Source organism: Plectropomus leopardus, chromosome 17 (assembly GCF_026936395.1).
Source record: "Plectropomus leopardus strain MGB_pleo_1.0 chromosome 17, ASM2693639v1, whole genome shotgun sequence".
Lineage (NCBI taxonomy): Eukaryota > Metazoa > Chordata > Actinopteri > Perciformes > Serranidae > Plectropomus > Plectropomus leopardus.
The window spans coordinates 5,052,394-5,070,169 of record NC_142192.1 but is presented as its reverse complement, the minus strand read 5'-3'; the positions used below and the strand labels follow the sequence as shown (position 1 = coordinate 5,070,169).

The window sequence follows — 17,776 nt, the reverse complement described above, 5'->3', positions numbered from 1 at the left end:
ATAAGTTTTCTTTGAATAAAATGTTTTTAGGTAAGTTTCATTTGCATTGCATGTTTAAAGTAAGTAATCTGAGTAAGACTTTCAAGTGCATGTTCTTGGGTTGGATTTATTTGACTTGCAAGTTTTCATGACAGAATTATTTCAACTGGGCAAAAAAATACTTGTAGTGGTAATAGTTTTTATAGTGATACAATTCTAAGTTTCTAGATCCATCCTCCACCAAAAGCCTCTCACAGCCGCCTTCAAATGTGAAGTCTGCAACGCACAACCTCTGTCATTACCCTGCAGCTAACGCCTCCACCTGCAGATTCCAGCAGACAGCTTCAAAACAACGACCCTCTAAAGGGTTTGTCAGCAACCTGCAGGTGCCGCCTCCACCTGCAGGTTCTGGCAAACCGCTCCCAAAAACCTCCACCTATAGCCTCTGTCAGTGACCTGCAGCTTCCGCCTCCACCTGCAGGTTCTGGCAGACCGCTTGAAAACAATCTCCATCTAAAGTGTCAGTCACTAACCTGCAGCTGTCACCTCCAACTGCAGATTGTGGCAGAACGCTTTTACAAAACCTCACCTACAGCCTCTGTCAATAAACTCCAGCTTCCGACACCAGCTGCAGTTTCTGGCAGACTGCTTCAAAAAAACTCCATCCACAGCCTCTGTCATTAACCTGCAGGTGCTGCCTCCACCTGCAGATTCTGTCAGACCGCTGCCTCAAAACCTCTAGCTACAGCCTCTGCCAGTGACCTGCAGCTTCCGCCTCCACCTGCAGATTCTGGCAGACTGCTGCCTCATAACCTTCACCTAACCCTAACCCTTAAAACCTCCAGCTACAGCCTCCGCCTCCACCTGTAGGCTCTGGGAGTCTATTGCCTCAAAACCTCCACCTCAAGCTTCTATCAGTGACCTGCAGGTGCCGCCTCCACCTGCAGATTCTGGCAGACTGCTTCAAAAAAACTCCACCTATAGCCTCTGTCATTAACCTGCAGGTGCTGCCTCCACCTGCAGATTCTGTCAGACCGCTGCCTCAAAACCTCTAGCTACAGCCTCTGCCAGTGACCTGCAGCTGCCGCCTCCACCTGCAGATTCTGGCAGACTGCTGCCTCATAACCTTCACCTAACCCTAACCCTTAAAACCTCCAGCTACAGCCTCCGCCTCCACCTGTAGGCTCTGGGAGTCTATTGCCTCAAAACCTCCACCTCAAGCTTCTGTCAGTGACCTGCAGGTGCCGCCTCCACCTGCAGATTCTGGCAGTCTGCTGCCAAAAAACACCACCTATAACCTCTGTCATTAACCTGCAGGTGCCGCCTCCACCTGCAGATTCTGGCAGTCTGCTGCCAAAAAACACCACCTATAGCCTCTGTCATTAACCTGCAGGTGCCGCCTCCACCTGCAGATTCTGACAGACCGCTGCCATAAATCTTCACCTACGGCCTCTGTCATCAAACTGCAGCTGCCGCCTCCACCTGCAGATTCTGGCAGACGGCTGCCAAAAACCACCACCGAAAGCCTCTGTCAATAACCTGCAGGTGCTGCCTCCACCTACAGATTCTGGCAGACCGCTACCAAAAAACTCCACCTACAGCCCAGCTGCTGCCTCCACCTGCAGTCAGACCGCTTAAAAACAACCTCCATCTAAAGTGTCAGTCATTAACCTGCAGCTGTCGTCTCCAACTGCAAAATATGGCAGACCACTTTTACAAAACCTTACCTACAGCCTCTGTCAGTAACCTCCAGCTTCCGACTCCCCTTGCAGATTCTGGCAGACCGCTGTCTCAAAACCTTCACCTAACCCTAACCCTCAAAACCTCGAGCTTCAGCCTCTGTCAGTGATGTGCAGCTGCCGCCTCCAGCTGCACATTCTGGCAGACCGCTACTAAAAAACTCCACAGACTCTGTCAGAAACCTGCAGCTTATTCCTCCAACTGTAGGTTCTGGCAGTCTGTTACCTCAACATCTCAAACTACAGCCTCTGTCAGTGACCTGCAGCTGCTGCCTCCACATGCAGATTCTGGCAGACCGCTTAAAAACAACCTCCATTTAAAGCGACTGTCATTAACCTGCAGATGCTGCCTCCACCTGCAGATTCTGATAGACCGCCGCCATAAAACTCCACCTACAGCCTCTGTCATTAACCTGCAGGTGCTGCCTCCACCTGCAGATTCTGATAGACCGCCGCCATAAAACTCCACCTACGGCCTCTGTCATCAAACTTTAGCTGCAGCCTCTACCTGCAGATTCTGGCAGCCTGCTGCCAAAAAACTCCACTCCATCACCTCAAGGTGCTGAAGAAACGTGTAATATGAAACCTTTTTTGGCCTCCACCTGAAGCCTCTGTCAGGCTGTCAGGAACCTGCACCTCTTTCCTCCCCCTGCAGATTCTTGCAGGTGGAGGAAAAAGGATTCAGCTGCTGTGAAACCAACTACAGCCTCTGTCAGCAACCTGCAGCTTCCACCCTTTACCTGTACGTTCTTGCAAAATGCTACCACCATCTGCTAAATCTAAAACAACAGCCAAAGACATAAGCTCCATCACCTCTAAGTACTAAGGAACCACGTGTCATCTTAAACCTCATTCAGCCTCCAACTACAGCCTTTATCTGCATTCTGTTGCTGCTGTCTGCACATTCTGGCCAACAACTGTCCCCAAACTTCAAACTACAGCATCTGTGAGGAACTTACAGCTTTCACCTGCACCTGCAGACTCTGGCAGAGAGCTGCACTAAACCTCCACTGCCTCCACTTTTATATTCTGAGACACAGCATGGCCAAATAATCAAACTACAGTCATAACTACAGCATTCCATGTGCTTGAACACTGCAAAGTGCTGAAGAAATATTTGCCATCAAAACGTTCTTTCATCTCTATCTTCAACCTCGGTCTGAATCCTGCAGCTACAAATTTCATCCACAAGTTTTGGCAAACAGCTCCTGCAAAACATTCAACTACAGCCTCTGCCTGGAAACTGCAACTCCACCTGCAGATTTGGGTAGATGGCTTGGCCAAATGCTCAAACTACGACCACAACCACCACCATTCCCTTGGCTCACTCTCCTCAAAGTTCTTAAGAATCACATGCAATCAGACAACTCTTGCTATTTCCACCTTCAGCCTCTGTCAGCAACCTAGACCTGCAATCTCAACGCACACATCCTCGGAGAAAACTGCTGCAAACCTCAAACTACAGCTTCTGTAGGCAGTCTGCAATATTTGCCTCCACCTCAAGATTCTGGGGGAAAGCATGGCCAAACCTGAAAATGTCATCAGCTCCATCACCTCAAAGTGCTGAAGAACCCTGTGTCATCAGAAAGTGTCTCATGGAGTCATCTCAACTCAACATGAACATTCTAGCAGGTGACTGTGGGAAAACTGCCAACTTCACCCTCTTTCCAGAGCCTGCAGCTTTTGCCTCCATGTGCAGATTCAGGCAGATGGCTTCACCTAACTTTCATTAAAAGCCTCAGCGCTGCAATGCAACCTTCAGTTTCTGACAAACATCTTGGCCATACTGTCAAACTACAAACACAACCAGCAGCATTTCATCTGCTTTAATTTGAATTCAAATTGCACTGGGACCTCCACGTGAGGATGGAGGTTTGGCCACAGCAGTGGCTTATGGCCAGACAGAATGTATCAAATGCTCAAACTACAACCACAACCAGGATCCATAAGTTTAGGACACCATCTAAGTGCTAAAAAACAAAGCAGCAGATCATCTTAGTGCTAAAGATTTAAGTGCTACATCATCTTAGTGCTAAAAAACAAAGCGCCATGTGAAACTCCTTTTGACCTTCACGTGAAGCCTCTGCCAACAACCTGCAGCTTCATCCTCCATCTGAGGATTCTGGCGACAGCTCTGTTCAAGGTACAACCAGCAACATGCCATAAGCTCCATTACAGAGGACAACTACAGCCTCTGTCAGCAACCTGCAGCTTCCGCCTCCACCAGCAAATTCTGGAGGATAGCTGCTGCCACACCTCCAACGTGAGCCTCTGTTGGAAACCTGTCGGCCTCTCCTTCACCTGCAATTTCTGACAGAAAGCTGCAGCCCTCCACAAACAAGCCAGCATGCAGCACTGATACAGTGCAGTTTATATTTTCTTCCAAAAAAAAAAAACCCATGATATATGAATGGGCTAAGTTCAACAGGAGAGCCAACTGAAAAAGTGGACTCATTCATCACAGCACTTTATGCACTGGAAGAAAATGATGAGGATGGAGAATTGCATGGTGAACTTTTGAGAGACAGAATATTAGTGAATCTTAATAATTCATCACTGTCAGAGAAGATGCAGCTTGACAAAGACCTGCCACCCACAAAAGCTATCACAATGGACCGAAAGTCAGTGGAAATAAAGCAACAACAGACTGATTTAAGATGAGAGATGACTGCTGGTAAACCCGCTATGAACGCTGCATTTTAAGCCAGGAAAGCAGCACAAATATGAATCCAAGAAACAGACAACAACAAAAAGCTACAAAAACAGAACAAAACAAAGCTGAAACGGAAAGCATGCCCCAAATTTGGTATTGGTCACCGTCTCACTCAGCATTTGTGCCACAACTGTGGCAAGAAAGAACATTATGAGAAAGTCAGCAGGTCCAACAGCACAGTGAAAGAGATGGCTGAGGACATGGATGGACTCTGTCTTGGAGAGGTGGCTTCAGATGATGAACCATGTATGGTTGACATCAACTCAAGAGGCAGTAAGTAACATTCAAACTGGACTCAGGAGCCAATGTTACAGCCATTCCTGAGCAGGTGTTTAAAGGAATCACGTACACAAATTAAAAATTAGAAAAGGCACAAAAACTGCTCTGTGGTCCTGGTGGAAAGAAACGTATTGTTTGGGGTTCAGCTTCAGAGACACTCCCATATGGAGAGAGGACCACTACAGAGAAAATCTATGGCGTGAGAGATCTACGATTGGCGCTACTGAGCAGAACAGCTTCAGTGAGACTAATAACCAGAGTTGACACCATAGACCGAGCCACAGTCAGACAGTCATATCCGAAACTCTGAGATGGACTCGGGCTGCTTCACACTTTACACCATGAAGCTCAAACCTGACGCCAAGCCATTTTCTTTTAACATGCCACAGCAGGTCTCATTACCTCTCATGGGTAAAGTGAAAAAACAATTGGAGAGGATGGACACCAGGGCTACACCAAATCTCCACTCACAAAGTATGTCAGCAACGTGCAGCTGCCGCCTTCACATGCTTATTCTGGCAAACAACTGATTCCAAACCTCCACCCTAAGCCTCTCTCAGACAATCTGCACTGCTGCCTCCACCTGCAGATTCTGGGAGACAGCTTGGCCAAATGCTTGAACTACAACCACAACCAGCCATATATAATCGGCTCCATCACCTCCAAGTGTTGGGGGAACATGTGACACCATAGACGCCCGCAGATTCTAGCAAAACTGCTGCCACAAAACATCCACCTAAAGCCTCTGTCAGAAACCTGCAGTTGCAGCCTCCAGCATAACCTTCAACCTTCATAGCCTGTACCAGCAACCTGTAGCATCCATCTGCACATTTTAGCAGACAACTCCTGCCAGACCTCCAACTACTTGCAGACAGCTGCAGCAGTGTCATTGTCAGTACCTGCTTTGCTTCCTTCAACTGCAGATTCTGGCAGACTGCTGCTGTGAAAGCTCAAACTACAGCCTCTGTCAGCAATCTGCAGCTTCCACCCTTTACCTGCACGTTTTTGCAAATAGCTGCTGCCAACTGCTAAATCTATAACCACGACCAGCAACATTCCATAATCTCCATCACCTCTAAGTGCTGAGGAACCACGTGTCATCTTAAACCTCGCTCGGCCTCCAACTACAGCCTTTATCTGCATCCTGCAGCTGCTGTCTGCACATTCTAGCCAACAGTTGCCCCCAAACGTCAAACGACATCATCTGTGAGGAACTTACAGGTGTCAGCTGCACCTGCAGACTCCGGCAGAGAGCTGCACTAAATTTCCACCAAAAGCCTAAATCAGCATTTTTCAACTTCCACCTTCACCTGCAGATTCTGGGAAACTGCTTGGCAAAATGTTCTAAACTACAACCACTACCAGCAATATTCCAGCATGGCAAGAACCATGTGTCATCTGAAACCTACTTCAACCTCCAACTAGTACACTATCAGCAACCAGCAGATTTCCCTCCATTTGCTGATTCTGGCACCAAATCTCCACCAAAAACCTATGTACCAATCTTCAGCTCCTGCTTCCACCTGCAGATTTTGACAGTAAGCTGCTACCAAGCCTCCAACTATGGCCTCTGGCAGCAACCTTCACCACTGCCTCCAATTTTATATTCTGAGACACAGCATGGCCAAATAATCAAACTAGTCATAACTACAGCACCCCATCAGCTCCAACACCTCAAAGAGCTGAAGAAACATTTAACATCAAAAATCTCTTACATCTCAATCTTTAACCTCGGTCTGAAACTTGCAGCTACAAATTCCACCCACAGATTTTCGCAAACAGCTCCTGCAAAACCGCCAACTACAGCCTCGGGCTGGAAACTGCTACTCCGCTTGTAGACGTAGGTAGACGGCTTGGCCAAATGCTCAAACTACAACCACAACCAGCAGCATTCCCTCGGCCCCATCTCCTCAAAGTTCTTAAGAATAACATGCCATCTGAAATCTCTTTTAATTTCAGCCTTCAGCCTCTGTCAGCAACTTAGAGCTGCAATCTCAACGTGCACATCCTCGGAGAAAACGGCTGCAAAACCTCAAACTACAGCTAACATCCTATTCCAGCAAATTGCACTGGGGCCTCCATGTGAGGATTCCCCCAACACCTGCGGCCAAACCTCCATCCACTGCCCATGACAAGAATCTGCAGCTGGGACCTAGACCTTTGGATTCTGGTGAGCTGTTGTCACCAAACCTTCATCTAAAGCCTTTGTCAGTAACCTGCAGCTGCAGCCTCAAGCTGCACATTTTGGCAGATGGCTGGTCAAACCTCCACCTAAAGCCTCAGTCAGCAACCCACATTTGCTGCCTCCATCTGGATATTCTGGCAGTCAACTGCCTCCAAACATCTATCTACGGCCTCCGTCGGTAATCTGCAGCTGCCACATACACCTGCAGATTCTGGCACACAGCCTGGGCAAACCTCCACCAAAAGCCTCTGTCAGAAACCTGCAGTTAGTTCCTGCAACTGACAATTCTGGAGGAAAACAGACAGAAAAAAACTTCACCTACAGCTTCTGTCAGGAACCTACAGCTTGTGTATCCACCTGCAGATTCTGGCAGACTGCTCCTATCAAAACTCCACCTACAGGCTCATTCAGAAACCCTTGGTTGCTGCCTCCACCTGCGCAATCTGGCAGAAAGCTTGGGCAAAGATTATGTCAGAGAATTGTCCATCAGTAGCTGATATGAGTAACCTGCAGCCGCCCCCCTTCACCTGAAGATTGTTGCAAAAAGCTGCAGCCAAATGCTAAAACTATAACTACAATCAGCTATACAATATTAGCTCCATCACCTGAAAGTGCTGAAGAACCTCCAGACCTAAAACTACAGCCTCTATCAGCAACCTGCAGCTGCTGCCTCCACCTGCAGAATTTTGCAGACAGCTGCCGCCAACCCTCCATTTACTGCTCCTGTAAGCAACCTTTACCGCCACCTCCACCTGCAGATTCTAACAGACAGCTTGACTAAATGCTGAAAATACAACAACAATTAGCAATATTCACATAGGCTCAATCCACTCAAAGTGCTGGAGAAACATGTGCCATCTAAAACCTTCAACCTCAACCTACAGTCTTTATTAGCAACTTGCTAAGTTACCTGTACTGCCATGTTAAGATTATGACAAAAGGAACAGTCTCTGTCAGCAGGCTGCATTCCATAGGCGCCATCACCTCACAGAGCCAAGAAACCACGTTTCTTCGTAAATCTCTTAAAACTGACTACTAACTACAGCTTCATTCAGCATTCTGCAGCATCCAGATGCACATTCTGGCAGAAATCTGCAGTGAACTTCCGACTATCAGCATCTGTCAGCAACCTGCAGCTTCTGCCCTTCACTTGTAGGTTCTGGCAAGTAGCTGGCACCAAACCTCCAACTACTGAATCATTTCTTCAGCTCCATCACCTCAAAGTCCTAATGAATCACATGACATCTGAAATCTTTGTCAATATCCACCTTCAGCCTCTATCAGTAACCTAGAGCTGCCATCTCAACATGCACATCTTAGTAGACAACTGCTGCCAAATCTCCAACTACAGTCTATGTCAGCAATCTGCAGCTATCCCTCCACCTGCAGATTTTCACAGACAGCTGCTACCAATTCAAGCCTTCAGTCTCTGTCAGCAAACTGCAACATGACCTGCAGACTACGGCAAAAGCTTGACAAAATTGTCTAACTATGATTCCATCAGCTACATTACCTCAGGATGCTGAAGAACCAGGTGCCATCTGAAACCTCTTTCAACCTCCATCTCCAGGCCCTCTCTGCAATCTGCAATAATAGCTCCACCTGCAGATTGTGGCTGACAACTTGGCCAATACTCAAACTACAGCCACAGCCAGCAATATTCCACCAGCTCAAAGTGCTAAAAAACCATATACCATGTGTCAGACAGCTGCCACTAAATCTCCAACTACAGCCTCTGTTAGAAACCTGTAGGCCTCTTCTCCACCTGCAGGTTCAGGCAGAAAGCTGCAGCCCTCCACAAACAAATGATGTACAAATGGGCTAAGTTCAATAAGAGAGTGGTGCAGGCAACTGAAACAGTGGACTCATTCATCACAGCACTTTATGCACTGGAAGAAAATTGAGGATGGAGAATTGCATGGTGAAATTTAGAGAGACAGAATAGTAGTGAGTCTTAAAGATTCATCACTGTCACAGAGGATGCCACTTGACAAAGACCTCACATCCACAAAAGCTATCACAATGGCTCAACAGTCAGAGGAAATAAAGCAACAACAGACTGATTTCAGATGAGAGATGAGTGCTGATAAAGCAGCTATGAACACTGTGCATCCCCCAAATTTGGTAAGTCACCGTCTCACTCAGCATTTGTGCCACAACTGTGGTAAGGAAGGACATTATAAAACGTCTGCAAGTCCAACAGCACAGTGAATGAGGTTGCTGAGGATGGATGAACTGTGTCGTGGAGAGATGGCTTCAGAAGAGGAACCATGTATGGCTGACATCAACTCAAGAGGCAGTAAGGTAACATTGAAACTGGACTCAGGAGCCAATGTTACAGCCATTCCTGAGCGGGTGTTTAAAGGAATCATGCACACAGAAGAAAAATCAGAAAAAAAAAACCCTGCTCCACAGAGAAAATCTATGTAGTGAGCGATCTACGGGTGGCGCTACTGAGCAGAACAGCTTCAGTGAGACACAAGCTAATGAACAGAGTTGAAAACATAGGCCGAGCCACAGTCAGACAGTCATATCCGAAACTCTGTGATGTACTCAGGCTGGTTCAGACACTTCACACCATGAATCGCACACCTGATGCCAAGACATTTTCTGTGCCACAGCAGGTCTTATAACTTCTTATGAGTAAAGTGAAAAAAGAGTCGGAGAGGATGGAGAATTTAGGGATCATCAGCTGCGTTGAGGGATCAGCAGACTGGTGTTGTGGTATGATGGTTGCCCCTAAAAAATGAAGAAGTAGTCAGCATGACAGCCCTAAATGAGTCGGTGTGTCAGGAAAAGTTCATGCTCCCCTCTGAAGACCAAACCCTGGGCATGCTCACAGGAGCGTATTTCACCAAGCTGGACGCAAACACGGTCTTTTGGCAAACACTCCTCTCTGAAGAATCAGCTCTTCACACGACCTTCATCATGCCATCTGGGCGCTTATCACTTTAACCGCTTGCCCCACATGTATGACATCTTCAATTGTGGGACCGCAAAAGAGCAGCATGACACAAGGGTGAATGATGCTCTGGAGCGAGTGGAAAAGGCAGGTGTCAAACTAAAATGTCAAAGTGGGAATTTTAGGAAAATAGAGGTCAAGTTTCTCAGCTACATCATTTCAGATGACAACATGAGGGCAGATCCAGAAAAAACACAGCAGTACAGGAAATGAAAAGATCATTTGATAATGTCACAGGGTGGGCTCCGTTTTGGTTGGGGATCACAGGCTGCGTAGTTAACGATGAGATGACTGCTACTCTTATATGTAACATTTACCTGCCTGTTGCATGAGTAAATGCTCAACTTTAAACTCAAAGTAGTCATTACTGTATGAGACCAAAACTGACACAACAGCCTCCACCGCTGCCTCAACCTGTAGTTTCTGGTAGACAGCTGCAACCACACATCCACTAAACAGCCTCTGTCACCAACCTGCAGCTGCTGCCTCCACCTGCAGATTCTGGCAGATGTCTGCACCAAACCTCAATCAAAAGCCTCTAACAGCAACCTGCAGTATCCACCTCAACCTGCAAGAGAGAGCAGAGAGCTGCCACTAGACCTCCACCTCCAGCCTCTGTCAGCAACCTAAAGCCATTGCCTCCACCTAAAGATTCTGGCAAACAGCTGCGGCCAAACCTCCACCAACAGCCTCTGCCAGCAACCTGCACTGTCACCTCCACCTGTAGATTCTGGCAGGACTCAGCCAAACCCCCATCTATAGGCTATGACAGCAATCTGCAGCTGCTGCTTGCCACCTGAAATTTCTTGCAGACAGCTGCAGCCAAACCTCCACCACAGAGCTTCCTCCAGCAACCTGCACCGCTGATTTCTGTCCTGCTATGTGAAGACCTTCGAGGAACAGCAGAGACCAGAGATACACTAGTAAATATAACTTTTAAGATAAAATAGACAATAGCAGTGCAATAATAGCATGCCTGCAATGATAAATCTAATTTAAGGTGGTGTAGATCAGGCCAGTGTATAGCACTATAAGATATTTGGGAGTGTCTCAGTGTGTAGTCATGTATTGTATTAGAAACAATCAAGTCTGTAGTAATCACAGTAATCAAAAACACTAGAATAATATCTAATACAATATCTAAGAATAGTACTGAAGTTGGAAACTCTTTGTGGTTTTCTGCAGGCCCTGATGGACTTGACAGACTTTCAGATCCAAAAGGAGCTGATTCAGGCCTGCAAGGACAAGTCCATCTACAAGATCTGTACCAGAGATCCTTATTCCACCTCCCCATGCAGAGATGCTACTGCTCTCTCCATGGCCCCCCCACAAACCCCCAACCCCACTTTTACAACACAACCTCAAAGCCGTGGTTTCAAGACCACACTTATTTAAAAGAAATAAATGTGAAAGTTAAGATCATAAAGTAAATATATTTGCATACATTTGGTTTTCAATCAAGACACATACTATAAACTGCTTTACCTTGTTAATATGAACTTGACAAACTGTTTTGGAATTCAAAACTATATTCAAACATGAATGTACACTTCCATGCCACAAAATCTTACACACTGGACCTTTAACCCTTAGGGACTGTTTGGTACATTTTACAGGCTTTTCATTCTTCATTGTTTGATAAGTTTAGCTGTGTTCATGCACACAATTCATACATTTTGGCAAGATTGTGCATTTTTGTTTAATCTTGGAATTTCCAGCTCAGCTCCTATAATAAGTCTAAAATACACTGTGGAAAAATTGTGCAATTTTTGATCCCACAGCCATCAAAGCATAAAAACATGCGTTGTATTATTTCTAGGAGTTATTCTGAGCTTCCGCCTTGGAATATGTCGTTTTGACTATTTTCAACCTGATGATGATTTTTACCATATTTGGCATTTTTCATTTAAAACATAGCGGCATCCTGACAAAAACCTGGCATTTAAAGGGCTAAATTTCTGAAAATTAAAAATATTTGATATTCATGATGAGGACTGATGTTGGTTAACTCGATGAAAGTAATTCTGGTGGAAAGTTTAACTTGGTTAAAGGAGTGTTTATTAATATAATGGGGCTGCTTTTAACTCTCTACTGACACAAGCAAAAGAGAGTGCTGCATCAAAATTTAAATGGGGTTGGACACAGTTTATCAAGAAAGTAACCTCGTCCCCAATAAAGATACGAGTAAAATCTAAAGTGGAGGATTTTCTACTTAAATTATTGTCCTTATAGTCCAAATTAACCCTTTGGAACCTGAGAAAATAGTTTTGACCTCTTTTAAAATCATGTGAAGAAGGCAATGAGAAATGATGAAAGGCCCCAAAATATTGCCAGAAATAAGTAAAAGAAGAAAATTGCCTAGAATTTAGTTTAAAATAATCGAAAAAAAAATTGAAAGTTAAAAAAGAAAATGACTGAGAAAGGTGGTTTAAAAATATTAAAATTCTGTAACATAATTTAAACACATGAATATGAACAATATAATTTTTTCCCTTACTTTATTCTTTATTTTCCCTAAACATTTTCCTTGCTTTAACATATTTTTTTGTTTGTTTGTTTGTTTTTTAATTCTCTAAATCTGCTTATTTCCTGCAATCTGCGGAAGATTTCTTACCAAGTTGCTCATTGACTTTTTCTTCATGTTTTGAAGAGAAATTGCACCACTTTACTCAGGCTTCAAAGGGTTAAATACTTGTGAAAAGTGTCTAAAAGCAGCACAAGAGAAGTGATGTCGCTCCAGGTTTCAAAGGGTTAAAACACCTGAGAACAGAAATGTTCATAGTCCACCCTTTCAAAATCCAAAATAAGAAAGCCAGAAAATGTGATGCATTACATAAAAATGGAAAAACATCCACAAAAAAGAATCTAAGTCACCTGGGAGTGAAGGAAGGAACCTCTGCTCTGTGTTCATGGTCCACCACACACACTGCTTCTCTTCCTCCTGCAGCCTGTTGAGGAAACAGCATAAAAAGACACAAGTGAAGGCTTTTTTCATCAGCAAGCTGCCCAGCTTCCACCTCCCCCTCCTGTTTCCTCCTTCAAAAACCCCTTCCCAAACAATTCCCTGCTCTCTGTTCACAAAGGCCACGCCCCCTTCACCTGTGAGCAGCAGCACACCTGAGCAGAGTGACCCAGGATGCAACATGATAGAGCAGAGCTGAGAGAGCTAAAACATTTTAGCAGTTTTTTTATTAAGGTAATGTTAAGGTTAAAGTTATTCTACTTAACCTTACTTAACCTTTAACCCTTTGACACCAGAGCAAAAATTGATTAAAAACATGGGGAGAAGACATGACCAAAACATTAGCAAGAAATTAATTAAAAAATTACACGGAAATACCCTGAAAATAAGCAATAGAAGAAAGAAAACTGGTTTTTTTAAATGCTTAAATGTTTTCTTTAAAAGTATATATTTTTCTTCATGGCTTTAACATGTAATTCTATTTTCAGGTCATTTTCTTCATCAATTTTTACTCATTTTTCACAATTTCTGAATTTGTCAGAAGTCAAGCCGATTTACTCAGGTTTCAAAAGGTTATCAAAACTATGCATACGTCTCTCCCCTCACCTTTCTGGCCATGTCACAACAACAATACGGCTTTGCTCACTCAGGCCAAATGTTGGGCTACATTTTTGCTTTAAGTGTTTTATATTCATGTTTTATTCATCAAACAGTGAAGCTGCCAGTGTATTACAGCCTGCTGGCCTTCAACTAGCTAGCTTGGTTAAAAGTCATCCTGGTAGCTATTATGAGGACATTGCAGCCTCTCAAACATGTCATTTTATAAATACATATATAAATGAATGTGGATATATTTATAAATACAGGTATTAGGAAATAAATATTTTAATAAATGAATGAATAAATGTAAAAAAAAATGAATTGACAAATACAAAGCTAAAAGCATATGTATGTACAAATAAATGTATAGATAAACACAAAATAAAGTAAAATAATATGTGAATAAATGTGTAAATACATACAGGAATCAGAAAATGAATGCATGAACTGAAAATAAATTTATAAATATCTCCATGTTTAATTAATTATGCCAGTACAGGACTGAGTAAATAAATATGTTAATAAATGAGTTAACAAAAACAGTAATAAGTTAATATATATGTAAATATGTAAATAAATACTTAAAGAAAAACAAACAAACATACAAATAAAGGAATAAGTAAGTAAATACATTAATAATTGACAAAAATGTATAAAGTAAATAAATATGTGAATAATTGTGTAAATAAATACAGTAATCAGTGAATGAATGCATAAATATAAAATAAACGTATAAACATCTGTCTCAAGATGTCCAGAGATTTTCTCTGAGGTCATGTTGTGTATATCTTAAGTCATTCTGTGTCTCTGAGGTCGATTTTGTGTCTTTTTGAGGTCAGCTTGTGTATTTGAGGTTAATTTGTGTCACTGCAGTTATTTTGTATATCTTTGACGTAATTTTGTGTCTCTGAAAGGTCTATTTGTGCTGCCGTGGTCACTTTGTGTCTCTTTGCAGCAACATTGTTTCTGTGAGAGGTCAGTTTGTGACTTTGACGTGTCAGTTTCTGTCTCCTTGAGTCGAATTTGTTTCACTGTGGTCAATTTAGAGGTACATTTGTTTCTCTTTGAGCTCATTTTATGTGTTTTTAACTTAAATTTCTGTCTTGTTGAGGTAAATTTGAATTAATTTTGAGGCTCTGGGATTTTCTGCTGTTCATTTCAGGTAGATTTGTGTCTTTTTTGTAGTTTTGTGTCTCTTTGATGTAATTTTATGTGTCTTTGAGTTCAGTTTGTGTCATTGTGGTCGCCTCATGTCATAGAAAAGTCACAGTTTAGGATGTCATAAAAATGACATAAAAACTGCCATTCTGTGCACTTTTCCTGTGGGCTTCTTGATTATATGCTGGCTCCCTACACAGCCATGTCAACTTTGAGAACTCCTGTTCAAAGATTTATTTATTTCAAGTTGCTGTAAATTTATCAGTTAAGCTGTTGAGTTTCCAAAAATTTGGCCTGGGTGGAATTCTAAAAGGTGCTGATTTAAAAGGGTCCCCTCCCCCCCGATTTTAAATAGATGCTTAGGGCCCTGGATGACACCGCAGCTGATCAGAGTTTCATTCTCAACAAACGGCAACAATATGTTGACGCTCAATGTTGCGTCCATCGCAGAAACCCGTTAAAACAGCGCAAAGTTCGTTTGACGCACTCCAGCCTAAACAGTGAGGACAAGGAGACTTTATGTCCCCCAACTTTCTGTGCGCACAAGAGCACATCACGGGATCTACTATCGCGGACCAAGCATCTCAGCCAGATCACGCGCAGGTGAGCTCTACCAAGTGCGTCGGCAGCTTGCCAAAAATACTTAAGTGTGCGTGACTTAAGTGTGGTAAGTGCGTGATCGGGCTCCCTTGGCGCACCTGTGGCGCACTTGGACACGGTGTGGAAATCAGAAAAAAAAACCCAAAACAGAAGAAACTGTGACATTAACGGCTTTTTCTCCGTTTACAGTTTTTCTTGCATCTGAGGCTCGTTGCACAAAATGTAATGAGCGGATTAGTGCGGATTAGCAGTGCCCAACATCACTCCAGTTAGAGACAGATGCAACAGATATTTTCTGCCCTCAATGTTCCTCTCTGGTTCAGACTCTGGACCAGAGTCGGATCGTGGCTCAGCTGCTACAGCTGTTTTCTGGAGCGATTTAAACGCTGTTGGCGGCCCCGGTGAAGCGACGGAAGTCTCCATCCAAAGTGAAGCTTCAATCCCACTTCTTCCCCAGAGAAACAACAGCAGAGCAGGCAGCAGAATCACCTTCTTGGTGTGGAGGCAGAAAAACGCTCACACGCTGACGGCCTTCATGGCGCTCTGCTGTCCTTCACAGTGCCACCATTCGTGCGTAAAAGCGCAGTGCGGCTCTGTTGACAAGCGATAAAAAAGGGACGGAGCGCCCAGCGAAAATGAAATATAAAATGTAATTTGTCTATATTGATTGTACAGGGAGATGGAGTACAACATCTCTTCTCTGGTGTGCAAGTAATAATCGTTATAATGATTTTTCATGTGAAGGTATGATATATGGAGTCTGGGTATTTATATAGGGATATTTTCTCTGGAAATCTGGCATAGGATATATGGTGTGTATTGGAGAAAAACTGTCCACGTGAATATGAAAACAAAGTATCATAACAGAAGAGAGAAGACACAGAAATGAAATGACTGAAGCAAACATCATTTGGCATCACTGGACTGGCTGATGAGGACTGAAGGAGAACTTTGAGCTATGACGTGTTCTCAGAACAGACCTGATGGTTCCAATGCGTCGTTACGCATCGTTTGATTTTTCAAACTAAAACAAACTTTCCAGCAGCAGAAACACCACGAAATCTACTTTCACTCGACGATTTTTCTGAGAAAGAAACTTCAAACTGAGACTTTTCACATCTGGACATCTTCTTAAGACCTACTGTCACTGACAAACGGTATAATTCATGGTAGACGTGAGGTTTTTATTCTGTTTAACCCCATGTTGTTTCCTGTCTGTTTCACCGTCGAGACCTTCCCAATCGACCTGAAAAATTAACGACTAATTGCTAATATGGACAATATTTTCTATTTTCAGTGTAAATTAATCAAATCCAGCTGACTTTTGACTGTTGTGACCAAGTTTGAATCAATAAATCTAAAGCTGCTTTCTTTGGTTCACCACCTGTCCGTTTCATCCTCAACAAGTAACATAAGCATTGCCAATAACAATAATGTTTGTTTGTTCACTTCTTGGGGATTCAGGCCATCAGAGATGAAAGCAGCAACAAACTTATCATTTGAACATGCTCATCATAAGTCAGATCTTTAAAATGTATAAGTAATTGAAGCAAAAAGGAGTAATGTTATGATGTTATCATATCCTGAGCAACACACACAGTGTGAAACAGAGGCTGTAAAACAGCTGGGCGAAGAGATTTTTCGAGAAAAACACGCTGATATGCTGCTGACTTTTTCTCAGTCAGCAAGAGAAGTTAGAATTGACATATTGTTGAATGATTTGGGGCTAAATTTCAAAGACAGCTATCTTTCTGTAGCTCCTCTGTGCGCAGGGGCGGATTATGAGACAATGGGCCCCTGGGCACGATTCACAAAAGGCCCCACCACTTCTGCTTCATATAGGGCAGGACACACACAGTTTTAGGTTTTGTGTCTTTTTGTACTCGTTTTGTGTCTTTGGGGTCATTTTGTGTCCCTGGGTAATTTTGTCTCTCTCAGGTAATGTGTCTTTGAGGTCACTTTGTGTCTTTTTTTGGTTGATTTATTTCTCTTTGAGGTAAGTTTGTGTCCTTATAGGTCGATTTGTGTAAATAACTTACTTTAAAGGTCGTTTTGTGTCTCTGAGGTAACTGTGTCTGTCAGGTGTGTCTTTTTTGGTTGATTGGTGTTTCTTTGAGATAATTTTGTGACGTTTTGGTGGGGTTTTTTTGTCTCTTTAAAGAAATTTAGTATTTCTGAGGTAAGTTCATGCCATTTCAGGTAGATTTGTAATTGTTTGTGGTAAATTACTGACTTTTTTGTTAGTTTTGATTCTTAATTGTAATTTTGTTTCTTTTTGAAGTTAATTTTTGTGTTTTTTGGTCAATGTTTGTTTTGTTTTTTGAGGTAAATTACAGACTTTAGTAATTGTGTGTATCTTTGAGGCAGTTTTGCATCTTTTTGAGGTAATTATGTATCTTTTTAAGTCAATTTGTGATTGTTTGCAGTAACCTTTTGAGGGTTAGTAACCTTGCATCTCTTTGAGTAATCGTATGTCTCTTTGGGTAATTTTGCATCTTATTTGGTAGATTTGTAAATGTTTGTGGCAAATTACGGATCTTTTTGGTAGTTCCTTGTCTCTTTACGGTAAAATTTTTGGTAATCTTGTGTACCTTTAGGG

The 17,776-nt window shown here is 43.1% G+C and overlaps 1 long non-coding RNA gene across 1 annotated transcript in view; it reads right to left on the bottom strand.

Moving 5' to 3' along the window:
• LOC148186588 (uncharacterized) overlaps window positions 1-17,776 on the bottom strand; it is a 44,423-nt gene that overhangs the window by 5,534 nt on the left and 21,113 nt on the right. Inside the window, exon 7 of the long non-coding RNA XR_015779591.1 lies at window positions 12,732-12,805. This is a non-coding gene — a long non-coding RNA (uncharacterized LOC148186588). The remainder of the gene's footprint in view (window positions 1-12,731; window positions 12,806-17,776) is intronic.